Raw genomic sequence first — 27,940 nt, forward strand, 5'->3', positions numbered from 1 at the left:
AAATGGGCAGGCCATATACCACGAATGGGAGAGGAAAGAAGAATTTACAGGATTCTTGTTGGGAAACCTGTTGGTAAATGATCAGTAGGAAGGCCAAGATGAAAATGGAGGGATAATGTTGAGAAGGAACTAAAGGAAATCGGTAGGGATGGAAAAGAGTGGATAGATCTTGCAGAGAATAGGAACTAATAGAAGGTTTTCATTGCTAAAGCCATGAACCTTTGAGTTTAATTAGGCTAGAGAGAGAGAGAGAGAGAGAGAGAGAAGAGAGAGAGAGAGAGAGAGAGAGAGAGAGAGAGAGAGAGAGAGAGAGAGAGAGAGGAGTCACTTGCAATAATAATCTATGTGTGTTGATGGTCTCAATGGGTTTTTATCGAATTTATAAAATAACGATAAATGTATATGCATCTATGCATTAAATGCGATCTATGGAGTTAGTCATGCCATATCCATAAAACAAAGTATGTTTTTTCTTAAATTACGAAGTATTTTCTCAACATTGATTGAGTCAGAGTGCAGTGCCAGGTGCGCCTGCATCTAGCGATTTTATTCAGTTATTCTCCATATGAAATGATATATTTGGGAAACTCTGACATTTACCATGTACCATGAGCGGACTTTTTCTCCCAGCGACAACCGAAGTACGGTCGATACACTATCTTTACAGAATCTGACATGTTCCTACATTGCAATTTTGGCGTGCATTGTCAGAAAAGTTACAGAATGTGTGTGCTTCACTAGTGGAAGCATCATCATTGCATCACAAAGACGATCAGAAAACATTACAAGAAGCGTGAAGCACCATATCAGAAGATAATCCTGCATGCTGTGAGAAACATCCTTGAAACAGATTAAACCAAGAAACCTTCACCTGGGCGACTTTGAATGTCTCTTAGTGCAAAGGAACGCCTGGTGAATACAGTCGAGCAAAATCTCAATTATACAGTCACTGCTGAACGCTGCAATGACATGTTACTCACGTTTTTCTCCAAAAAGGTAGTGCCAAAGGTAATCCTTCTAGAACATTTTCCTGGTTGCCTCATTTTGAGATTCGGCAATGTAAATTGGCCATCCACATTAACAGATATAGCTCCACAGGACTACTTCCAGTAGGTTTATCTCAAAAAAAGCGTGTACACCACAAGACTCAAGAGAACTGTTGAACTCAAGAGAAACGTACGATCGTATGGAGGAAGATAGAGGCCATTCCGGTCTATTTGTTGCACCACAGAATGGACAGTACGATTTTGAGAGCCCAAGAATGTTCTCCTCAAGGTGCTACCAATCTATAAGATGTTATATTCAAACGATGAACAGTACTATAAAGTCCTGTATCGTGGCTAAGTGTTACAAGGAGTGAACTCAAATCACAAATATAGAGCTCCTCAATATAAACATTTTCATTTCTTTCTATTACTTTCTGATATTTAATATTCTCTATCCGGCACCAGAAAAATCTGGAAAATAAACCAGTGGATCGGAAGGTCATTGTCTTCGGAAACAAAAGTAATTGGATAAGGAATTTATTTATCAATCGTAGTGAAATAATGATTTTTTAATGAATACATATATACTATATTCTGAAAGTCCTCTAATCTACGTGTGATTCATTCTAATTAAATTCCAAAACGTGTTTGATTCTCTGCAGCAAGCGTTGAATGTCAGCTTTCTCCTCATATTTGAAACCTGAAAATCAAAATGCACTTTTCTAAAAATCAGAAACAAAGGGTGTGATGAATCATATTGAATATGTTATATAACCAATTTAATATTGATATTTTAAACATAAAGAGCCTGGAACTGTTCAAAACAAATGTCACATTTAATTTGGCCAAGTCCACTGTCTCTAGATATTTTATTGGCACCTATGCAACTAGAAAGCGTTGCGAACATTTCGATCTGCCAATCAAAGTTATGTTGGCTACGGAGGAGAAAATGGCTTGACTCACAGATTTGTTCACAGGAAGATCAACCAATGCAAGGTTATCAAAAGTTGATATAAGCCATCATTGCCAAAATATTGATTTATTAGCGGGAATAACGAGAACGAATGCTCATATATTTTTGTAATTAATAACCTCACAACAGCTTAATACATGTATGTAAATGTAATTAAGTGTGTCGGTATGTGCGTATATTCATGTCTCTCATTGGAACCTTTATCAACATTGTTTTCCCTACATGAAATGACATTTCATTCTTTAATGTAGATATTATTTATTTTAATTCAATTAATTATTTAAATAAATTGTAAATTTCGGTAACAGTGGTAAATGTAGCTGAAACAAATACAGAAATTACGTTATTTATGTCAACAGTCCGTTTCAACAATACTTTTTGCATGCATAGGCTAATTGCGAGTGGACGTACACTTAAGTTGGAAACTGAAATGTTCTGCAACCTGACGGGAAGTTAAAAAATTGCATATTTTGACACGTTAGTATATTACCATTATACTCTTGACAACATCTATGATAATGATATGTTGTATTACATGTTCATTATTTCCATCACTACATTACAAAACTTTGAGTTTACCACAATCATTATGCTAACTGCATTTTCATAGTAAAGTAAAATCGAAATTACATATAATTTCGGCAACAATTTCCAGAATAAAGTTATTATAAAACTATTTGAGAAAGGAATATAAAAATTCACCAATGTTGTCGCATGTTATCATAACTAGAGCCCATCCCATCCTAACTAAACTCCTAGTGTTTACAAATTACACTTTTTGTATTTCTATCGTAAATGTGTTTAAGATTACATGATTGAACACTGAAGACTCAAATTATATAAACAAATAAATTTTTGATTTGGATTAATGTTCTTGTAGGTACATATCAATTTCGAAGCAAAACTGCAAGTTACATGCTTATAAATATGTGCTAAAGTTGGCTCTTCTGGATATGGTGTGCAGGATGTAAGGTAATATTGTATTGTTTCGAAATTGGCATATATCACAAATCGATGTCTTACCAAATGCTGAATAATTATTACATTTTATTGTTTGAGATGGAAACTAATAATTTACTGCAGCTTGTCGAAAACAATTTTCAAAATGCTCCTCTACATGCTCTTCACATGTCTTTTTACCTCTTCCATGAAATATTGAGAGGCATCGCTCACATGTAGTAATTCTGCTGCACTGTAAGGAATTGTTTTTTTTTTTACCAAGCGTGGACGATTTTTTATACGAGCCTAATTATGTGTGCATTAGCTAGTGGTGGTAACCGTCTATTTACATAGGTGTTCAAATATTCATCGTAGCTGTAAACATTGACAGCTATAGGTTTTCCTTTGTCTTGTTCGTAATGCTTTTCAAACTCACCAATAGCTGAAAAATATACTGGCTATTTGATACGAGACACTGCTTTTTTAAACTCGGTAATATATTCAGGGCAATCGTAGTGAGAGATGTTATGTATATTATTTGTTGTTGGATGGAAATATGTGATGATGCACCAGAGAAAACATTTGTAATCGGCATTTTGTATATTCAACACAGCTTTCTTGTTATTGATTTTCGGAGGTAGCTCGATGTAACTGTTTCCACCAAAAAGTGCATATTTTTAGCTATTTTCACATAAAGTTTATAATCAATGCCGCAGAGACACCATCCCGACCCTCGGCCTTTTGAATTTGTGATGCTTTTGTTCACGTGCTTGGGAAACCTTGTTACAAATATGATTAAATTCTGAGAATTCATCTCATCGCAATGTAAAGACATGACTTTGGTAATATTTTTTCTTATTTAGTGCGAAAGTTTACAAGCAGCAATGATAAAATAAAATATATTTTTATGGAATGTTGTAAATGTATATTGCAATTTTTTTCAGTCATTTGCGATTTCAGGATAGCGAGGAAATTTGAAATATCCAATGCTTGATTTGGTATATCTTATGATGTTTACACATGATCATACAAGATGTCTTGATGAACACATGGTCTCTTGTTGGTTGTAGAAGCATTTGTGCTGTTCGTGTTGTGTAATTTGTACGTACAATGGTTATCTAGGTAAAACTTATGTTCGGGGAAATAGTATTGTATTTTCATATATTCATATATTCATGCATGATAACGAAACACCTAATTAGGGTGCAATATAAGATTTCATGAAGGCGAAATCTACGAGGCACACTAGTAGTTATCCACATGCATAACATATGCTCTGCATGTAAAATTCTTTCGGGTGAAAAAAAGAAACCTCTATTTCTCACATTATTTTCAATTAAATAATTCAGCTATGAGCTTTCGGAATTATTCCTTATAAAGTGTAAGTAATATCAGTAGGTATAAATGTGTTTGAAAACATTTATTTTGTTATTATTTATTTTGCCCCGATTTCAGCTAATTTTCTAAGGGGAAAATATCCAAAAAATCCAAATTTTACCATTTTTATAGCATAAAAAATAATTATGTTTTTTATCAAAGTTCAATTACTCAATTCTATAGGCCCAAATTCACCCCACGAGCCTAAATCAGTATATTTTTAAGCATACATTTACAATTATCCAGATTTTAAAAGTTACTTGCAGTATAGTATATATAATTATCACCAACATATATTTTTTTGTTAATTTTTAATGTCTGAAATTTAACTTATATATATTTTTTTAAAGAAGAAACTTATAAAAAATATATACGTACCTCGGATGTAAAGCATTCAATATTGTGTGTAGTGATTAAGTTAATTTTATAAATATATATATGTATTGAATAATAAACCTTAAAAAAAATTAAAAAATGTATTAAAGCAAATTGCGAAGCAATCAAAACTTTTTTTTTAAAAAAAATTAGTATTAGTGCATCAAAATTGTTTCTCTTTAAAATATCAAATTTAAGTGACAGTATATATCAAAGCGACCGGGAAGAGGTTTTTAAAAATTGAAAGATTAAGAAAATCTTGTAGAAAATCTTGAAGAATCTTGAAATTATTACAAGTTAAAGCTGGTAAATTTCAATCACATTCACTAACCAGCACCAAAGAGAGAAATTCACAAGTCATAAGTGCATCAAAATTGTTTCTCTTTAAAATATCAAATTTTAAGTCCCAGTATATATCAAGCTACCTTGAAGAGGTTTTTTAAAATTGAAAGATTAAGAAAATGTTTTAGAAAATCTTGATGAATCTTGTAGCAAATTGTATAAAAAAAGTTAGTAAATAATTATGTAAATTATTACAAGTTAAAGCTGGTAATATAATATTTCAAACACACAAACAGAGAAATTTCACAAGTCAAAAAGCTTAACTTTCAGCTTCATGCTATGCTGACAAAAGCTTATATTGTTTTTTGCTCTGATGGAGACTCAATTGCTCTGATGGAGACTCATGCTCTGATGGAGCAAGTTGTTGAAGCCCCGAACTGTCTCTAGTATATATAATTTTTTAACATGCATTTTTAGTTTTAGCAAGCATATCTACTCAAGAGTGCATACCAAAATGAAATAACCGAGATAGGCACATGCAACAAGCTTTGTACTCACGAACACAATAAAGCAACGGGTTTTCCTCGTTTAAAAAAAGGTCTCCGATTGGCTGCTTATGATGTCATGAAAGAAGGTCAAAAACATTACTGAGAATTATGCGTCTTTCCCCCATGGTTTCAACCAACTTTCTGACGCTTATTTGTAGTAAAGAGTTCGCATTGCAATCAATGGTTGACAGGTGAACACTCCTTTACTGAGAAGTTGCTCTTGTGGTGTCAACAAACTTTGTGGTGTGCCAGTAAGTCTGGAAAATAACCGCAGCGAATATCGCATTCTAATCAATAGTTGTTACAGTAAACATTCCTTTGTTTTCCTCACTAATAGGGAGTGAGAGAACAGTACATTGTTTTGCGTGACACGCAACTCACACGATTCTCTGAACTCATTTAATATTCTACCATGAATAGATTAATTCCGTGTGTGATAGCTCATGAAGGGTTTTCGACTCACATATAGAGTGGCAGTTTGCCTCCTATGCTTTTCATCGTCACTTTTAAGTGTGGAGATTTTCAACTAGTGCTGGAAATAATTGGGGGGTCAGCCAATGTATCCCCTCCCCCCAGCTATTATAGTAAGTCTTTGCGACCAGATTACGGTTGCTAATTTCCCGAGACTAAACCCCCGGGGATCGAACCCATGCCAACCTGCAGTCCTCGTTCAAAGCAAGGTGCCTAAGATTGCATGGCTATGGAGAAGTAGTATTTGTGTGTGGATTGCAACATAGTAACATAACGCAGTGTTGCCAGTATCAAATTACAGTTGGAGACTTATGAAGATGTCGGGAAGATACAGGGTAGCATAGCTCATATTGAAGACACTTTCAAATCCATGAGAAATGAATTGACAAATGTACAGGAAACTCTGGAATTCAAGTTGCCAAGCATAACCGAATCTTTAAACATAATTCAAGAACAAATTACCAAATTAGAAAATCTAAATATCGAATCTGAACTATCAGATTTTTATCATCTCGTATATGATATTCAGAACAAATTACAAATATTACAACAATCTACGCCTACACAAGATGACATACAACAACTTAAAGATGCTTTGAGCAATGTTCCAGATGCTACGGAGTTGGATGCTGTCAAACAAGCTTCGACCACACTTCAAAATACTGTAGCTAATTTACCCACTTCCCAGGAGTTAAGATCTGTAAAAAGAGCAGTAAATCGAATATTCAAGTCAGAGGACATCAAGAACATTAAAGCGGAAATTGCTGTAATTCAAGACACCATCACTACTTTGCCTACCAACCAGATAGTCAACGAACTTCATGCATTGTTTGAAGAAATCAGAAGTCAGGTACACGATCTTGCAAGTCAGAGTACTAAATTGAAGCTTGTAGAAAGTTTACAGGAGATTATTTCTAACATTAAGCTACAAATTAGTACCCTCGAAACAAGTCAAGAATCTGCTTTATCAAGTTTTACCTCACAACTTCATGATCTCAAAGAACAATTTAAACAATTGAATGTCGATGTGAAAATCTTACCCAGCTACGATGAAGTGGTACGCACCATAAACGAATATCAGGAATCAGTATTAAGCAGATTAGACGATCTTGAATTACGTCAATTTTTCATTGCTGTGATAGACTTTAGAAGTGTAGCAAATGTACGAGGGCACTGGACTTATGTTAATGCAGGTAATGTTTACAAATTGTATCCCTACAGTCAGACTCATGAATTTTTCTTCATGGCAATATTAGGTTCTTAAAATTTGGATATGTAAAGAAGGGAAAACATGTGGAAGTGCCATATTTCACCATACAGAGAAAAGATACCTATTGCATATTGGGATGAATCTGCAAAGGAATATAAAATACATGAGGATGAACAATTATCTGGTGTTCATGTGGAAGCGTGTGACCAATTATTATTTGAAGTGAAAAAATATACCCTGAAAATAATCCATTTTATGTCATATTTTCTTATAGCACCCCATGTCAAGACAAGATATAGTTAATGAATTACATAAATCAGCTCGCCGCAACTACAAACGATTGAGTGTGGTAACGAAAGGTGTAGATGATTTGTTTCAAGCTGAGCTGATAGAAATTAGCACAGGAACTTTAAAAAATTTACATAAGATAAATCATGGTTACAAATATATTCTCACAGTTATTGATACATTCAGTACATTTGCGTGGGCTATTCCTCTAAAATCCAAGACAGGTATTTTTTGTTACTGAGGCTTTAAAGTCAATATTTAGTGAGGGTAGGATACCAAAATATTTACAGACAGATAGAGGAAAAGAATTCTATAATTTTAATTTTACCAAGTTATTGCAACAATATAATATTAAACATTATTTTACATACAGTGATTTGAAAGCGAGTATAGTGGAACGATTCAACAGAACATTAAAAAATCCCATGTGGAGGCAATTTACACTACAGGGTAACTATAAATGGGTATAAATTTTACCCGAGCTAGTTCATTATTATAATACTTCAGTACACAGAACTATTCACATGAAACCAGCTGAGGTAATCATGTCTGATGAGTCTAGGTTGATTTCTACTGTTTATTGTCAAAATATAAATACACTACCAAGAAACCAAAATACAAAATAGGAGATAAATTGAGAATTAGTAAATTTAAACATTTATTTGAAAAGGGATTTACCAAAAATTGGAGTACAGAGTTATTCACTGTTTTACCAGGGAATAGAAATACATATATCATAAAAGATAATTATAATAAAATATTGAAGAAGAGATTCTCTGAAGAGGAACTCTGTAAAACAAAATATCGAGATACATATTTAATTGAAAATATACTACGTAAGAAAAATAATAAATTGTATGTTAAATGGCTAGGACTGCCAGAAAGAAGTTGGCTAGAAGCATACCAGGTGATTCTTTGACACCAACATAGAATGTGGTACAGAGTTTACCAGATTTAGTAGAAACTAGTAAAAAAAATTGGGGAGTTGTTACCTGATAATATACGGTGCCTCATTGTAAGTCCCTCTGGTTGTGGAAAAACCACTCTGCTGGTAGATAATTTAGTGCTTGCCCCTAATTGGCTAGATTGGGAATATAGACACCTGTATGTATTCTCTAAAATTTTAGAACAACCGAAATATCAACAACTCATGAAGCTGTACGAGGGACTTAACATAGGTACATTTGCATAAAAAATAAAACCTCTCAATGATTGTTTGAGAAATTCTGTTGTAGTTTTTGATGACGTCATTCTAGAAAATCAAAACGAAATCCGAAATTTCATTACACAGGGTCGTCACAAAGATATAGACTGCTTTTATTTAGCTCAAACTTATTCCAAAATTCCTAACAATTACTACGAGATAATACAAACCTAATTTGTTTGTTTCGTCAAGATCAAACTAATTTGAAACTTGTATGTGATGATTACGTTGGGGGTGATTTAAATTACAACCAATTTTCGAAATTCTATACATCTTGTTGGAACAGTGATGATTTTGGATTTGTTACTATCGACATGCATAGAAAACCTAACAATGGAAAATGTAGAAATAAAATCAACGACTTCTTGAACGTTGAAACGATATAAAATAACCTCTAATCAAAAAATAAATATGTCAAAACATAAAATCGAAGATAATTCAAATTTACGCGATTACTTGACCAAACGATTCAAAGGTTGGAAATCTGAGAATCGAGGATTCTATGAACAACACAAACGTCAAGACCAACCAATTATCGATGCAATCAGTGTTCTTGGTAAGGAGATTAAGGATGTCACAAAACAAAATAAAAATCTCATAAATGAATTGGTACCTCTTACTTCTAAAAATTATGCAGATTTTCTTCCTACACCATTATCTAGTATTCACACACCTCTCACCCTCCAACAACCACCTAAAGCAGCCATAGAAGAACCTGAAAAAATCGAGTTGGGTCCCTTGGCAAGAGACTGTCTGAGTACTGGCAAATTTAAAAAAGATGATGTCTTTGGTTTGTATCCGACCATGGAGTCAAATTAAGGAGTGGTTTGGAAAATTGGGAAATCTGGACTAACATTCGAAGGGGACAACATAAAAATTAATTTGGGTGTGAAAAACAGCTGGTCCAGATATCTTGGCACTCCTGGATTATGGGAGCTCATCACCAAGAAACAACCAAAAAAATTTACAGAAGAAGATTATCAGAGTTACTCCGATATTTTGATACTATCTGATGCCTATATCAAAATAATGATGCCAGTCAAAATCGTGTTAAGGGGCAGAAGTGACAAATACAAGAATCTTATTAAACCTATCTGGAACCAACTCAAAACTGGTAGTGGTATCAAACAATACAATACTTTACCTAAAGATTTTGTGTTGTTAGATGATGTGAGAAAAATCATAGATAGATTTTTTGGGGAGGTAAATGCTGGAAACAACAACTTTTACAACAAGAAAATGGGTATTGTAAACATGATTAGCAAAAAACTATCTCATTTTTTTTTGTAAATGATCCCAAAGGTATAGGATACTTAATTAAAATTATTAATACTCTACCCCCTAAATTTTAAAATATATCAGAGGGTCGAGGTTTGGTAAATGATATTATTAATAAGCTCCTATTTGAGTTGCATGTACCTGGTTACCAATACTGTGGTCCTGGGACAAAACTTGGTAAACGATTAAAAATGGGGACAGGGGGATCGATCCTCTCGATGCAGCTTGTAAAGAACATGATATTGCATTGAACACATACGCAGATCTAGATGCTTGTCGTGTGGCTGATCAAAAATTGGAAGAGACAGCATTTGGAAGATTAACCAGCAGAGATGCATCATTAGGTGAACGAATAACAGCATTGGGTACAACAATTGCTATGAATACAAAACAAAAATTAGGATGGGGTCGGTAATATATATATATAAATATAAATACCCTGAAAAAATAATAATAAAAAAAAACATGATACCTAAAGAAATTGTGTACCAAATTCCATATCATGATCTTAAAAATTTAAAAGTAAATCCAATTTTAAATAAAAAACAACAGGAAAAGAAGAAACAATGTATAGCCAAAGGAAATGGAATGATATTATTGCTTAGTACACCACGATTAAAACGTTTGCAAAATACAAGAAAAAAGTCACATAGTGGAGGATTTATATTCAGCATTCCAGCCATCCTGGCAGCTTTAGGGGCAGTGGGGAGCTTAGCCGGGAGTATTGCAGCTATTGCCAAAACTGTAAATGATTCAAAAAAGAATAATGCAGAACTAGAAGAGCAGAAGCGTCATATTCTGGAAATGGAAATAAAATAAGGCAGTTGTGTGAAGTCCAGAGCAAAAAGAAAAAAGAAGAAGCGCTCAAAAACCAAGACATTGAATCTTTTGTGAAAATATTTAAAATTCAACATTTCAGGGGTTTTTTCATGTCTGATTCTCTCCCTAAAGATAGTCCCCCTTTCTCACGAGAATGTGGCGTGGTGAATTTGGACATGTCGAAAAATATCGGTACACACTGGATATGCTATTATAAACAAGATAACAATGCTTTTATTTTCGATACTTTCCGAGGGGTACCGCCTACAGAATTAATTCATTATTTAAAACATGTTAAGATTTATTACAACGACGAACGTATTCAAGATATCTCAAAACTCTGTAACGCACAGAGTGGAGATCGTATCTACCAAAAAAACAGTAGACCTATCTACCATCTGCAAACTTCAAGGTTTCGCCAACAATAGCAAATTAGAAGCAAGTATTAGGCACATAGGTACATTTATACCAAAATTCTTAGCTATAGCAGCATTGAATATTCACTTCAACATTGCCAAAGGTATGATTATCAAAGCTGAAGAAAAATCATTTGGTAGCCACAAGGAGACAGGTATCATTTCTACATTTAAGACAAAATTCAGAATTTATGGAACCTATCATCTATTCCCTAATCCCACCAGTCTATTTCCCTGTTTCTCTTGATAATGTTAATTACATAGAGATAAAAATTACAAATGAGAAAAATGAGATCATCGATTCTGCCGGTGCTAATACCACAGCAATATAGAAATTAATATTTAAAATAAATAAATAAATACCAAATGGAAAATATCGAGAGTTATGGATCTGTATATAAAATTTGATATTGTAAAAAAAAATAATAGCGAAGAATATCCAGTTACTGCTAATGTAAAACTTATAGATAATTTTATTCCATTTTTATTCTCACAAATTGAAATCAGAAAGCATGGTACAGTCATTGACAGAATTGATTATCCTGTAATTACATCCACTACAGTGGGGACATTAAAATTATCCAAATCAGAGAGTGTATATTATAAAATTGGTGGATTCGAGGTTGGAACAAAAATCATAACAAAAAGTTACACAGTACTGTTCCCCATGAGATTGTTATTTGGCTTTTTCTCTCATTATAAAGAAATTATGTGGAAAGGTGGTTTAAGTATCATATTTCGCAGAACACCCAATGATCATAATTCAATAATGAGATACAAAAGTTTGTAGTTTACCCGAAGCTGCAAAATGTGTGATTCAGTCTCTGGAGTTACGCATGCCTATAGTTGAATATGAATTATGCTCTCAAACACAAAGCCAATATTTTGAAAAATCCTCAAATTCCGATACAACATCAATGCATACAGTTGCCAGTAGAGGGTAAATTTTTTGAATTCGATATTACTAATCAGTTTCAATCTCTACAATACTATATGCCAGAGTTTGTAGATGTATTGTTTCAGACAGGGAGAGATGACAATCAGGAGAAAGATAGCAGCCAGTTTGATAATTGTAAAATTAAAAATGTATACCTGAAGAATGGTCGAAATGAGGTATTCCCACTTGAAAATACAATTTAAACATTGCAGATCAAGACTATTTGAAGTTATATGAAGCATTTAGTTCATTTGAGAGAGTAACTGAGGGAAACAGCAATATGTATTATAATCCAGACGAGTTTATAATTCACAGACCAACGTTTTTAATAAATGCATCATAAAGAAAATTGGTAGTTATTAATGATCGAACCAATATTAAGTTAATATGTGAGTTTCATGAAACTTTAGATGAAAATAACATATGCAATGCAATTTTAATTGTAGAGAAATCACATATATATATGATGTTAAAAATGAGGGAGTGATAGAACAATTTTAATAGAATTGAATTGAATACGATATATTTTTATTTATTTACATCAGAACATAATTTAACCTTAGGCTATTCTACACCACCTAACTCCGCAAATAGATATTACAATAAGATGTAAAAATCAATTATATAAAATATCAATAAATTAAACAAAAATAATAAAAATGTTAAAAAATATAATATTAATATCTATATCAATTTTTTTAAAAAACTTGGATTAACATTTATCACATTGTTTATTTGTATTATAATGTCCATATTCTCTAGTATGGACATTGCAATTTAATATTTGCAATTTATTATCATCCCCATTGAGGGCTATTTTTTTTCTAATTATTGTATGCACCCTAGCTAATGTGTTAGTCAGATGATATGCAGACATCAATTTTGTTTTCTTTTTAAGAAAAACATTCTTTAAAATCTTCCATTGTAAGTTTTCTTGTACATGCTCGACTTACACCCTTAATTTTTTTTATTTTTTCTTCGCCATCAATATTTAGGCATTACATTTTTGGTCTTAGACCAGGAAATTCTGTTAATATAGACCCTGCTGCCTCATCTTTCATTTTCCCAGCGACCATGTGGTTTTTGAGATTGTGTAATGGATATTTTTCTGGATAATTACTAAAATCAAGATATTCTTTCATAAAGAACAAATCACTGAATAAATCAGGTGTTTCTATTTCATATATAAGACAATCAGTATCCATGTATGCTATTTTAATTTTATCTTTGTATCTAGGTTTCATTATATCCTAATCCAATGTATATATTTCTAATTTAGACAATTCTAGAACTGCAACACCCACAGCTATCAGCATATTACACTTTACATTAGTGTTTCTTCTTTCAGTTAGAGTTATATATATGTATATATATATATATATATATATATATATATATATATATATATATATATATATATTCATTAATTGTTTTCTGCCTAATTGGCAGGTTTTTCACTGCAATCTCCAGCTTTCCCTGTTCTCTGCCTTACGCTTCGTAATAGCATACGACCCAGTTAATTTAATATCATCCATAAGCTGATATCTCTTTCTTCCACGGACTTCTCTTCCTTCAACCATTCCCTCCAAGGCATCTCTTAGCAGGCAGTTTCTTCTTAGACAGTGTCCTAACCAGTTTCTTTTCCTCTTCTTGATGGTCTCCAGTATAGATCTTTTTTCACCAACTCTTTTCAGTACGGCTTCGTTTCTTACCTTGTCTGTCCATTTTACACGCTCCATTTTTCGCCATGTCCACATTTCAAAAGCTTCGAGTCGTTTCTCTTCATTTCTTCTCAACGTCCAGGTTTCTGCACCATATAGTGCTACACTCCACACAAAACATTTCACTAATCTCTTCCTTAGACCTATGTCCATGGGTCCACAAAAAACATTTTTTCTTCTATTGAAAGCTTCTTTTGCTATTGCGATTCTCATTTTCACTTCTTGGTTGCAGCTCATGTCACTGCTTATAGTGCATCCGAGGTACTTGAAGCTATCCACTTGCTGGATTCTTTCACTGTTTGCTCTCACATTAATATTCCTTGGTTTCCGTCCTATAACCATTGCCTTTGTCTTCTTTACATTAATCTTCATTCCATACTGCTCACATCTGCTGTTTAACTCTTCTAACATACTATTTATGGTTATTTCATCCTGAGCGAATAATGCCATGTCATCAGCAAATCTTATGCAGTTTATTCTTCTTCCTCCCAATTTGACACCTCCTGTGCCCTGGAAACAAGTTTTCACTATATCTTCTAAATAGATATTAAACAAAGTAGGCGATAGGCAGCATCCTTGTCGTACTCCTCTTCCAATTTCACAGCCTTCTGTCATTTCGTCTCCTGTTCTCACTTTAACTCTTTGATTCATGTATAAGTTGCTTAGAAGTCTTCTCTCTTTCCAATCTACGCCAATTTTCTTCAGAATTTCTAAAAGTTTAACCCAATTCACTCTATCAAAGGCTTTCTCCAGGTCTACAAATACTACAAACACCTCCTTTCCTTTCTCTAAATATCTTTCCCCAATGGTCCTCAGTAAACCAATTGCATCTCTTGTACCTCTTCCTTTCCTGAAACCAAACCGTTCTTCCTCTAACTCGCCACTGACCTTCGAGTATAGGCGTCTGTTCAGAATTCTTAGAAGAATTTTGCCGAGTGAGATATCAAGCTGATTGTCCTGTACTCAGAACATTTTCTGGCATTGCTTTTCTTCTGCAGAGGTACCAAAACAGTCTCCGTGAAATCTTGTGGCCAATCCCCTTTCTCATAGATTTCATTGCATAAGTGCAGTATTTCTCTTTTTCCATCTCCCAGGCATTTGATAAGTTCAACAGGAATTTCATCAGTGCCCGTTGCTTTCCCATTCCTCATTTCTTTGAGTGCTTGCTCAAATTCTTCATTCAGGATATAGTATCCTTTCTCATCATCAGGCACGTCGTCTTCATTTTCTACATTCAGACTGTCTGGGCGATTCTCTTTCTGGTAGAGATCTTCAACGTACTTTCCCCACACATTCGATATTCCTTTTTTGTCTGTGATTTCACATCCTTCCTCGTCTTCTATCATCCACATTGTTTTCCATTTCTTCTTTTGGAAGCCCAAGCAGTTTACTTCACGATACATCAAGTCATACCTTCCTCTTTTTTCCAGTTCTTCAATTTCTTCACATTTTTGTTTCATCCATTGTTCTTTTGCCCTGTCAGTTTCTCTTCTTAGCTGGTTATTCAGTATCTTGTAATTATGTCTTCCCTCTTCTGTATTTACATTCTTCCATTTTCTCCGTTCCTCCATTTTTTCCAGCATACTTTCAGTAATCCATGGTTTCTTTGCACTTTTCCTTTCCCTGTAGCCTATTGTTTCATCCACTGCCTTCTGTAAGCAGCTTTTTATTCCATCCCACATCTCATCCTTATTGTTACAACTAGCTTTAAACTTATTATAGTTTCCTTGGAAATGTACTGCAAATTTTTGTCTTTCGTCTTCTTCCCTTAGCTTCTCTAAGTGAGGTTTCTTGCTCACCTGGTTTTGGGTTATCTTCTTCAATGTAAGATTGATTTCTCCTATTAGCAAGATGTGGTCTGAATTAATGTCAGCTCCTGGCAATGTCTTCGCATTTTTCAAACAATTTCGAAATCTTTCTTGTACCAGTATGTAATCTATCTGGTATCTTTTACAATCTCTTGGACATATCCAGGTGTACCTCCTTCTCTTATGTTGCCGGAACAGTGTGTTTCCAACAATTAGGGAGTTTCTTTTACAGAAATTTACCAGGCTTTCCCCTCTCTCATTTCTCTCGCCTAATCCATATCTTCCTACTGTACTTCCATCCTGCCTTTCTCCTACTACAGCATTCCAATCACCCATTACGATAATGCACGATCCCTTTCTCTCTTTTTCCATCAATTCCTCTATCTTCTCATAGTTTTCCTCCACTTCTTCTTCTGACAACCCACTATGTGGCATATACACTTGAATTAACACTAAGTCTTTCTTCTTTCCTTGAAGTTTCACCATTATAATCCTGTCATCCACATAACGCACTGCTATAACTTTATGTCTCACACGTGGTCCTAGCACTATTCCCACACCACGGTATCCTTGTTGATCACCTCCAGAATAAAACATCTTGAACTCATCACTCACTATTTCACCATTCTGTTCCCACCTCACTTCTGATATTCCCATAACATCTACTTTGTTTCTTCTCATTTCTGCCTTTAAGTTTTCTAGCTTTCCCGACTGTAACAGGGTTCTGACATTCCACGTTCCAATCCTTAATCTTACCTTCGGTTTGCTTCTCTTTTCCCCATCAGTGTCCTTTGTCATAACGTGTCCTTCCCAGACATCCCCCTCCCGGACATCCGAATGGGGGGCTAGTTTACGTCCGGAATATTTTGCCTTGGAATGACTCATCATGATTGCAGTTTTTCTAGGGAAAAGATATATGCGGTAGCTTCCCGTTGCTTTCCACATATATATATATATATATATATATATATATATATATATATATATATATATATATATATATATATATATATTCCGTTTTGTTGGATTATTCTTGATATCTAAGAATAGTGCATTGTCATTGTAAACGAATGTTAACTTGTGCGAAACCAGTAATACGTCAGGATGATGAAAGAAAACCTTTGTAAGCACTGCTTCATTAAATAAGGTGAAGTGAGCCAGAAGAGTAATAAAATTCCAGAAGCATATTTGCAGTCTAAAGCTCATCTTGTTTATGGAAACGAGTTTTGTTGGATATTGCAGTCCGAAGACATCCAACAAAGATCAATTCCATACGAGTGCCATGCATGCAATTTCTGTCGCATGTTGTAGTAAGATACTTTGTTGGGTGGCGATATTCGACAAAAATTGTATGTATCAATGGAGCCTAATTTTTTCCATGTTCCTTTAGTTTGTCCAACAAAATTCCTTAATACGACGTCCAACAACTATCGGACGGCGCAACCCGCTCCCATCCCTTCCATCCATGTAATATTTAGAGGCTTAATACATTTGTTTGCCCCTCCGGAAATTTCTCTCTCTCTCTCTCTCTCTCCTCCTGCCATCACTGGTTTCTGGCGCCGTAGTTGTGTTGTGCATAAAAAGGCCAAAAGTTGAGGCCGAAACATAGCAATACGATTTCTTGTTCCCGTCCAGAGGTCCATAATGTTATCTATAAATAAATAAATAAAAAATTCAATCAAGACAAAATCCCCTGATTTTCCCTGACATTTTGACACCTCAAATTCCCTGACTTTTCCCGGTTTTCCAGGTCTGTCGCCAGCCTGCAATCGGGACCTATATTTGAATTTGGTGTGGCGAAAATTTGACACACAAAACACAGCCGCCATAATGCTTTTATAAAGATACTATTTTTCCACAGATAGACTAATCGGGACCTATATTTGAATTTGGTGTGTCGAAAATTTATTGGTAAAACACCTGGCAGTGGTTTCAGTGAATGCGTGACAAAGAATTTAACCCGGCTCTGCTTGTTGTAGGTCCAAGTTCAACGATTACGAAATATACCTTTTGTTTTCTAAAAATCTCCGTTTCTCACTAAACCCCTTCCCTGGAGGCAATGCATATATAAGCTTGGTTACTGTGAGCAAAATAAAACTATTACAACTCAGATAGCATTCCTTTGAGTCTCCACCTCTTTGGCGATGGAGAAAAACATGATCACTTTTTCAGCTGCCTGAGGCATTCACGATACATCTGTTCTCCTCTGCCTTTCTTGCGAAATGTTCGTTTCCACCTTTAAAATCGTCCTTTCTGAATATCTTCCTAGGACACCTAACTTTACCTCCTGTTTAGGTAAACTTATAACAATTATATTAATTAGAACAGTGGGTTAAAAAATATTTATCGTAATTTTGCTTTACTCGTATGTACAGGGTGGCTCAATAAGTCACTTAACACCCCCAGTACGAGGCCACTGCGGCATGGAACGTGAAAATGGCGATGACCAATCGTTGCCTGGCCAAGGGGGAACGACACTGACGTCTCCCGAATGGTCGGCAGACCTCTTGATGTCCGCCATCTTGAATTCAACTTCAGAAATTTAAATGGGAAGGGGGTTGTGCGACATATCAAAATGGGCTAGAATTTTACCAGGAAACCAACTGTGACATTTGTTTCCACCTAACTTTAATTTTTGCAGAGTTAACAATACCACAAAGTTATGGCTCAATAAGTCACTTAACACCCCAAGTACAAGGCCACTGCCTCATGGAACGTGAAAATGGCGATGACCAATCGTTGCCTGGCCAAGGGGGAACCACATTGACGTCACCCGCATGGTCGGCAGCCCTCTTGATGTCCGCCATCTTGAATTCAACTTCAGAAATTTAAATGGGAAGGGGGTTGTGCGACATATCAAAATGGGCTAGAATTTTACCAGGAAAACAACTGTGACATTTGTTTTCACCTAACTTTAAATTTAAGGGCGAAAACTTTGTGGTATTGTTAACTCTGCAACAATTAAAGTTAGGTAAAACAAATGTCACAGTTGTTTTCCTGGTAAAATTCCAGCCCATTTTGATATGTCGCACGACCCCCTTCCCATTTAAATTTATGAAGTTGAATTCCAGATGGCGGACATCAAGATGGCTGCGACCATGCTTGTGACGTCAATGTGGTTCCCCCTTGGCCAGGCAACGATTGGTCATCGCCATTTTCACGTCCCATGCCGAAGTGGCCTTGTACTGGGGGTGTTAAGTGACTTATTGAGCCACCCTGTATAATAAGTAGAATCTTTTTATTAAATACCGAGTTCGATTCCCGAGGTTGTCAAAATTGGATATTTATTTCCATCTGTTTAATAGTCCCGATTATCTTTTGTACACAGAGAGAAGGACAATAAAGATAATAGTTAAATATAAAATGGTTAAAGCTGAAGTTTTTCATCAAACGGTTCCGGGTTTGATTCCCTATTTTGGCAAAATTGGAAACTTAATTCTAATATTCGGAACCTACACAAGAAGACCTTTCAATGTAATATATGGAAAGGAATGGTTTAGGACCAGAATTAAAAACAACAACATGGCGGTAAAAGTTAATGCTGAAATCAAGTGATCCCGGGTTCGATTCCCAATTTTGTCAAATTGCCTAATACTTATTTTCTCTTTTTTAATAAGAAGTGTGTTATCGGTCCCGATTAGAATTTATGCACGAACAGATATTCAAAAAGCAAAACAAGGTGGTTGACAATGTGGTTGTGTATTCAAAAGGTTTCAGGTTCGTTTCTTTTCAACTAACATGCAACAATACTCTCACGGTTTCCAGGATCTACTAAAAATATGAAAAAAGAACAACGTTTTATGCATTAAACATGTTTTCCGAATCTTTACACCTCAAGTGGAGTCCATTACTATTGGTCCCCAAATATAGGTCCCGATTAGTCCATCTGTGGGAAATAGTATTTTTATGAACCATTATGGGGGCTGTGTTTTGTGTGCAGTGACGACGGCGGCGCCACTGTTCTGGGCGGTCCTAAAACGACAAACAATTCCATGAAATCCAATAGTAAAAAATAAAAAATACACCAATTTGAAAATACAAAAAAAAAATCAACGTCCCTACCCATGAGGCATAAATAAAACAGAATATAAGTTGTAATTTATTGTATTAGTAACAGCATAATCACCACCGCTGTTCTGGTATTTCTCGTAGCATGGAACTAAATTTTGTATGCCTATGGCATATATGTCTGACAGCAATGACTGGAACTATCTCTAACGCAGTGCAGCTGTCAAATCCTTGTCCTGTCAGAAACTTCTTCAGTTGAATAAAGAGTTACAAGTGGGTACATGCAAGGCCAGGGCTGTACAGGGAGTGGTCCAAGATCTCTCACCTGAAGTGATGCAAAGGGCTCATTTGTTTAAAAGTCTCGATTAGCTTTTGTGCACAAAGAGGAAATGAACTAAAGTGTAAATAGGGTTTAAAAGTTAATGCTGAAATCAAGAGATCCTGGGTTCGATTCCCAATGTTGTCAAATTGCCTAAAAATTATTATTTTTTTTTTTTTAAAAAAAAAAAGAAGACGTGTGTTATCGGTCCCGATTAGCATCTATCCACAAACAGATATTCAAAAAGCAAAACAAGATGGCTGAAAAGGTTATTGTGTATTCAAAAGGTTCCAGGTTCGCTTCTTTTCAATTAACAACCGAAAAAACTCTCACGGTTTGCAGGAACTACTAAAAAATAAGAAAGAAACAACGTTTTACGCATTAAACATGTTTTCCGCTATCCTTCCTTTCTAACCATAGTGAAGGACCATATTCCTGATTTTTCATGAGTAAAACAGAGCACCATATTGCGCCCCTGACTTTCTGGGCACGCCACTGGTTCCACGTATGTAGCTCTGGTTTTGGTGCATGCATATGAAAAATTCATGCGCTGTGGAGCAAGACTCTATTGCAGTATTATAAGGAAACGGCTACTCCCGAGATTTCATTGTCTTTTTTGGGAAGGGAGACTTAGGTTTACGGCCACATCTTTCATTTGATCTGTTTTCTGTCCCTTGCTCCCATTTCTTCCCTTTCATCTGTCTTCCCTCTATACGTATTTCCTTCGTAAGTGCTTCCGCCACATTCTTTCTGCTTGTGCGTGGCTATGAATCAGAAAGGTGGGTGCAAGGGAGGAAGAGGGGGAAATATCTGTAGTGCGAACTGTGGAACCTTGCTTATGATTGCGCGCGCGTGTGCGAGTATCTCGCCAAGGTTGCCAGCTGCTGCGTTTTTAATATTACCGTATGGATGCTCCGAAAGTTCGCGATACGATCTGAGAAAAGGCAAGGAGGCAAGCAATAAATGTAATGACTCCATTCCACATCGATGATCTTGAACCAGTAGGGAGACAAAAAAACGCGTGATGCGCAGGTGGAACGGAATTGTGTGAAAAAGTAGATTCATCATCTCACGTCAAGTTTGTGTGCCATTAAACATGTTTTCCGCATTCCCCACCCCTCAAATGGTAGGAATTGCTATTGGTCCCCAAACATAGGACCCGTTTAGTCCATCTGTGGGAAAATACAATCTATATATATATAAAACATTATGGCGGCTGTGTTTTGAGTGCAGTGGCGGTGGCGTCGGCGGCGGCGGCGGAGGGGTTGTGGGCGAAATACATAGCTACTAGTTAAAATATAAAATTGTTAAAGCTGAAGTTTTTAATTAAATGGTTCCGGGTTCGATTACCGAGGTTGTCAAAATTGGAAATTTAATTCCATCTGTTTAAAAGTCCCGATTAGCTTTGGTACACAGAGAGAAGGACAATATAAATAATAGCTAAATATAAAATGGTTAGCGCTGATGTTTTTAATCAAACAGTTCCGGGTCCGATTCCCTATGTTGGCAAAATTGGAAACTTAATTCTAATATTCGGAATCAACACAATAAGATCTTTTAATATAATGTACGGCCAAAATTAAAAACAACAAATGGCGACCGAATCGTCATGACGACCTGAGATGACAATTAATTGTATAATATTACATAGTAATCGTGGGTGATGTTCATTGTCAGCTGGTTGTTGTAGGTAAATTTGAAACCTTGAAAAACCTGTCCGGAAAATTTTAAAGGGCTGTCCAGCCGGCCCTTATTGGCCTAGGGTGAGCCAATTGTAGATTCGGAATCTGTGCGTCAAGAAATTTGCATAGAGTATATGAAAGGGGGTCTACGTTCAAAATAACAAAAACCAACATGGCAGCCAAGATGGCGGCCCCATTGTCATGATGACCTGAGATGACAATTAATTGTATAATATTACTATGATTTTAATCAAACGGTTCCGGGTTCCATTCCCAAGTTTGACAAGATTAGTATTTAATTCGATTAAAAGTACAGATTAGGTTTTGTGCACAAAGAGCAAATGAACTAAAGAGGAAATAGGGTGTAAACGTTAATGCTGAAATCAAGAGATCTCAGGTTTGATTCCCAATGTTGTCAGATTTCCTAATAATTATTTTTTTCTTTTTTTAAAAGATGGTGTGTTATCGGTCCCGATAAGCATTTATGCACGAACAGATATTCAAAAAGCAAACCAAGATGGCTGACAATGTTGTTTTGTATTCATAATGTTCCAGGTTCACTTCTTTTCAATTAACGAGCGACAAAACTCTCACGGTTTCCAGGAACTACTAAAAATGAGAAAAGAGAACAACGTTTTATGTATAAAATTGTTAAAGCTGAAGTTTTCAATCAAATGGCTCCGGGTTCGAATCCCAAGTTTGGCAAAATTGGATATTTAATTCCATTTCTCTTAAAGTCCCGATTAGCTTTTGTGCACACAATGTAGGTCAATTTGAAAAGTTGAAAAACCTGTCCGGAAAATTTTCCTAATTAACCAACAGTGAAAGTAATCGTATATTCGGAATCTGCACAACAAGACCTTTCAATAGAATATATGGGAGGGGAGTCTACGGCCAAAATTAAAAACAACAACAACATGGCGGCCAAAATGGCGGCCCCATTGTCATGACGACCGGAGATGAAAATTAATTGTATAATATTAAGATGTATTTAATCAAACGGTTCGGGGTTCGATTCCCAAGTTTGGCAAAATTGGGTATTTAATTCCATTTGTTTAAAAGTCCCGATTAGCTTTTGTGCACAAATTTGAGGACGATATAAGTAATAGTTTAAATATAGAATGGTTAAAGCACATCCATCCCCACATGTTCCTATTATCTTGTATCCCTTCTTTTTATACCTTCTTTTTTTCAACGTCACGTTTTCCGTTAAGCATATTTAAGCAATTTAACCCCAACCCATTTCAAACATACCGCTCAACGGTTCCGAGAATTTCATAACATTTCCCTTAGCTTCTCAACCGTCATCTTCTTTTCAATTAACGACCGACAAAGCTCTCAAGGTTTCCAGTAACTACTAAGATTAAAAATGAACAATGTTTTACACATTAAACATATTTTTTCGCATCCCCCACCCCCAGAAACCATACTCACACACAATTCCGAGAATTTCAACTCATTAACGTCGCCGGAAACAAGCATATTCCCCCCAATTACGTCACCAAAAACGTGCAAAATAAATATGCCCTCAGGGCACAAAACCTGGCATACGGCGGTGTGTCTACTCAGACGTAGACTTGTTACATACTAATAACTAACAAATAATAACATTTGACATATTTTCCTAACCTTGTAAAAAGAAACACGAATTCTTCACAGTGACTTCTTAACACTAATTGACTACATATTTTACATTGTCACATGATGAATTGAAATTCATTTCTTACCTATAAACATGAACCAGCAACGCAGTCCAGATTGTCGCAACAGTCTGATTTATCTTCACACTGTAATTGTTCAGAAAAAAAGTATTATTAATTTCTCCTTCCTAAAATTTCTAATCACTCATAAATACCTAAGTGAACTATAAACTTTTATATTACGTAAATTATATTTTCTTGTATTTTTAGTTAAAAATTATTAAACTTCGTGGTTATTGGTAATAAACTAAAATTAATTTCAAATCCAAATATTAACAACTTGTTTTCTTAATTATTTGTAAGTGTGTGTGCACACGAAATTTGAATTTTTTGGGGCAAACGGACACTCTAAACTCATTTATAAAAATTACTCTCAAACGTTCTATTGAAAATTAAAAAAATAATGGTTTGCATATAAGATGTGAAACATACACTACAATACAGTATTTAAAAATAAGGAACGTCTGTCCCAGAATAGTCTGATAAATCTCACAGTGTTGCAAGGCCCATTTGCCCCGCATGTTCTGGGCAAACGGACATATGGCCAGGTAAAGGAACACTGGACACAGGAGAGAAAACTACTTAAAATTAAAGTTAAAGTTCAAATGTATGTACAATTTTAATATATCGAACGGCATTTGCAATAATAGGGCTACAGAATAATGAAATTTGTTGCCCCAGCGGATGACGAAGATATGGTACAGTGGTTAGAGTTTCTGACTGAACTGCAAGCGCCCAAGGTTCTATCCTCGCTAGGAATTTTTTGTATTTTTATTGTTTCTACTTTTTTATATAAACAAGAACACAGTAATATTACATATAATAGTAGTGTAAAATGGCCACAGTGGTCTGGATCCGGAACATCCTAAAAAAAAAAATTGGTTGATACACTTTCAGAAGGGCACTTTCATGTTGAAAATCAAAGTTAGAAGATCATGAGATAATGATATTCTGAATATAATTGTATTCCGATAAAAATACGTATATAGACAAAAATTGATGAATTACAAATTTTACAATTGTAGCAATTCAACTCGTACCCTTCCTCCACTCGAGTAGAATTCAAGGTTACAGTGGCGTAAATAACACCCCCGCAACCCCCACGGTGCGGGAGGGGAGGAATTGCGCATGAGCTTCGGGGGACACAAATGTTTGTGAATATGAGGAGAACATGTGGTTGTTACAAGAGGTGCAAGAAGTTCAAATTTTGACTTTGTGAATAACGATATTGGTTTGTATTTACGGAATGACGTAAATACCGACAGATGATGTTAAAGCTTCAATTTTCCCATTCAAACCTAGTAAACCGCAAGGACCTTTCCCGAAAGATCGGGAAATATCATAGAGTTGTTAGCGAGTCATTGTCGACTTCTTAAAATTAATATTGAAAATGAGAATACCAAGACAAAATACTTAAGACCTGTTATTCAAAATGAACTTACTACCCTGGCTTCAAAACAGGTGTTCAATGGCATAATATATGACGTTCTAAATACACTATTTCCTGCCATTATTTTGGATACAATCCAAGATATTACTAAAATTGATCAAATATCAGTTGTAATAAGATACATCATTATTAAACTGGTTTGTCTTAATCTTTCGTACCAAAATTTCTACAGTGATTCAAATTACATGCATGAATTTTCATATCTGTACATTCCTAATATAAATGCAGGCCTGAATTAATATTTTAGAAAGGAAATACTTTTTAACGAGTAGGGGCGCACAACTGAAAGTTGCTGGGAGGGCGCAGAACGTGTTAGTTACGCTAGTGCAAGGATACCTGCGCCAATTTGGAACGAATAGTTTTCACCATGTGCAAATGTCCATTCAATGTTTCCGTCGATTCAAATTAACTTCGTTTTGTTTCTTACAATCAAGTATTCTTTACACAATACACGTAGGAGGTGAGATGCACATACAGTACATTTCACACTGGCCAGATCCTTCTATTTCTTTTAAGCGTTAACACAAGGAACGGAAGTTTGTAGGGTAGTGGTTACCATTGAGGACTGTCAATTTAATGACTATAGGTTCAAACCCTTCAGGTGGCAGAAATCTTTCGCAAGTTTTAGATATATCCCATTGTGTTCATTGTTCACGCCGTGTGAGATAGGATGGTTCCGTTTGGCATTAACGATGAAATAAATATTATAGAATAAAAAAGGTAACGTGCTCCCCTGTGCTTAGCACCACGCCATGAAGGCGTAGAGGGGTGTGGGGGTAACGCCCCCTATACGTGAAATATTATAGAATAAAATCCTCATTTCAACAAACTGAGAAGAGGAAAAATTTGGAAACTTGTTATAAGTATGAAAATTAAATTCATTTTTTAGTGTTGTAATCGCAGGTAGATTTCGGAAATTTTAAGCAGAAAATCTTATTTTGCTCTTAACTCAGCCAAAATAAATTTCACCCCGAAAATGTATTAGATCGCAATTTAAAATGTTTTTGGTTGTTTCATGTAGATCATTTGATCAATGCATTAATTCTAGACGCTAAGACGATATTTTATGCAACTATCTACAATATCGTTCCTTCTCTAGTCTCCGTTATTCTTTCTCTCTCCCTCTCATATTACCTTCTTCTTCTCAGTTTCTCTATCATATTGCCTCCTATTCTCGCCTCTTTTCTCCATCCCGCTCTTCTCCACTCCTCTTATCTCCTCTCGTGTCTTCGATTCCAGAGTCCACTGCACAATTTTCCATTTATTTATTCACACTTATCTGCAATCTCATCTTCTCGTCCCCTCCTCTCCTGTTCGTTCTCCTCTTCTCGTCTTCTCGTCACCTCTCATCTCATCTCGTTTCCCCCTTTATTCCACCCTTTCTCCCTCTGCTTCATCACTCTCTCTGTCTCTCTCTCTGACCCTTTTCTCTCTCTCTCTCTCTCTCTCTCTCTCTCTCTCTCTCTCATCTTCTTTCCTATCCTCTCATTTCTTCTTTTCTCCACTTCTATCCTCTCTTTCCTTCCCTCCACTGGTTTTATCTTATCCTTTCACTTCTTCTCTTATTTCTTCTCTTTTTTCGCGTAGAATTATCAACGTTAAAATAGTAGAAAATCAACTTTCTTTAAGCAGAGGAAATCTATTTCTTTCGACAAGTATTTTGTCATTTGCAACATAGCACTGAATTTCTATATAATTTTAAATTCACAATTCTTGGTTTTATTCCTTTCGCTTATTTCACGCATGTCTATTGTGCATGTGGCAACCCTGAAATTGAGCCTAACTCTACAGGCAACCCACAAACGCTCTGTGTAAGTTGAGTTGAAATGTATCAAATTTCGCCGTCCTAAGACGTTTGATAGACGCTGCAATATAACACCTTTCATTCTTTGTAACATAGGAGAAACACTCTTGCAGCTATTTTACCATATGTTTCTTCATTAACGTTCAAACTAGATGATTTTGGCTTAATAACAAATAATACATATAAACAAATTGCAGATTTTTTTTGTCATGCATAAATTCATTAGGAACAGGCTTTTCATGAAAAGGAAAAATTTATTGTTTTACAGTAATAGATAAACATATAATCAATCGACATTTTGCCTATTTGTGCGAGACAACTACTGATATCAAGTGACCTGCGAAAAAAATATCAAATAATAAATGATTATATATGAAAATGTGAAATTTCGGCAATTTCGAGTTTAATAAAAACAGAAAAAAACATGCTTACATTTTAGGATTTCAAAAGAATCACAGGCATTTACTGAAGTGTACTTAAGTAAATACAATATTTCAATTGTCAATTGCCAAGATATGATATCACGGAATTAGTACCAACCGCTTTGAATAACACATGTAAAACTATTCTTAATTATTTTCCACAGTGGGATGTTATCTTACCGGTTTACCGATCCATGCACAGAGGACCAATATAAATGGCATTGCCAAATATAAATTGTACGGAAGAAATTTCAGAATAGAAATCTCCATAGTTACCTCGGAGTTTTTGTTTATAGTTACCACTACGTGCTGTATTTATACTGCGCTAAATGCATAACTTCTCCATTACAGAAAGTCCTTTATTTTCTAATGCTTAACTCCTACTTTTACGATGATTTTCTGCACAGGGAATGTGATGCCGTTTCCCCGGGAAATTAATGTCCTGTCATTTTCCAAAAGGAAGTTATAAACATTAGTACTTTTCTGGAATCTCCCAAAGAATAATAGTTCTTTCTCCTTTGTCTACTATAATATCGTTTATTGATGATGTAGCTTCGGCGTAACGTGAATTTGATACATTTTACGATCTATCCCTTGACAATAAACTAACGAAAAGTACAGGGTTCACCATACTATTAGGACATAAACATTTTATACTTGGCAAACTAACTTACATAAGGTGTTTATGGCTTGCACATGGAGCTAGTATCAATTTCAGGGTTGCCACATACACAGTATGCAGGGTGAGTTACCTAATGTTACCACCGGAAATATTTCCTAAATGATAATGAATATTGAAAAACTAAATGCAAATACATAAAGTTATTAGGAGGGCTCATGAAATTAATGGATACTATACATTCAACCAGGTTAGCAAGTAGGATATTTAACAGAATTTCTTTTTAAAGAAATGAAGATCCTAT

General features: G+C 35.2%; 1 long non-coding RNA gene across 1 annotated transcript; it reads right to left on the reverse strand.

The window, feature by feature from the left end:
• Positions 1 to 1,509: 1,509 nt before the first annotated feature.
• LOC145992650 (uncharacterized) lies at positions 1,510 to 27,300 on the reverse strand. The gene is made up of 3 exons (XR_014442188.1): positions 27,198 to 27,300; positions 23,369 to 23,428; positions 1,510 to 1,686 (listed from the first exon to the last, which is right to left on the reverse strand). It is a non-coding gene; the product is annotated as an uncharacterized LOC145992650 (long non-coding RNA).
• Between the last annotated feature and the right edge of the window lie 640 nt (positions 27,301 to 27,940).

Source organism: Lepisma saccharinum, chromosome 9, assembly GCF_977018435.1.
Source record: "Lepisma saccharinum chromosome 9, izLepSacc3.1, whole genome shotgun sequence".
Classification (NCBI taxonomy): domain Eukaryota; kingdom Metazoa; phylum Arthropoda; class Insecta; order Zygentoma; family Lepismatidae; genus Lepisma; species Lepisma saccharinum.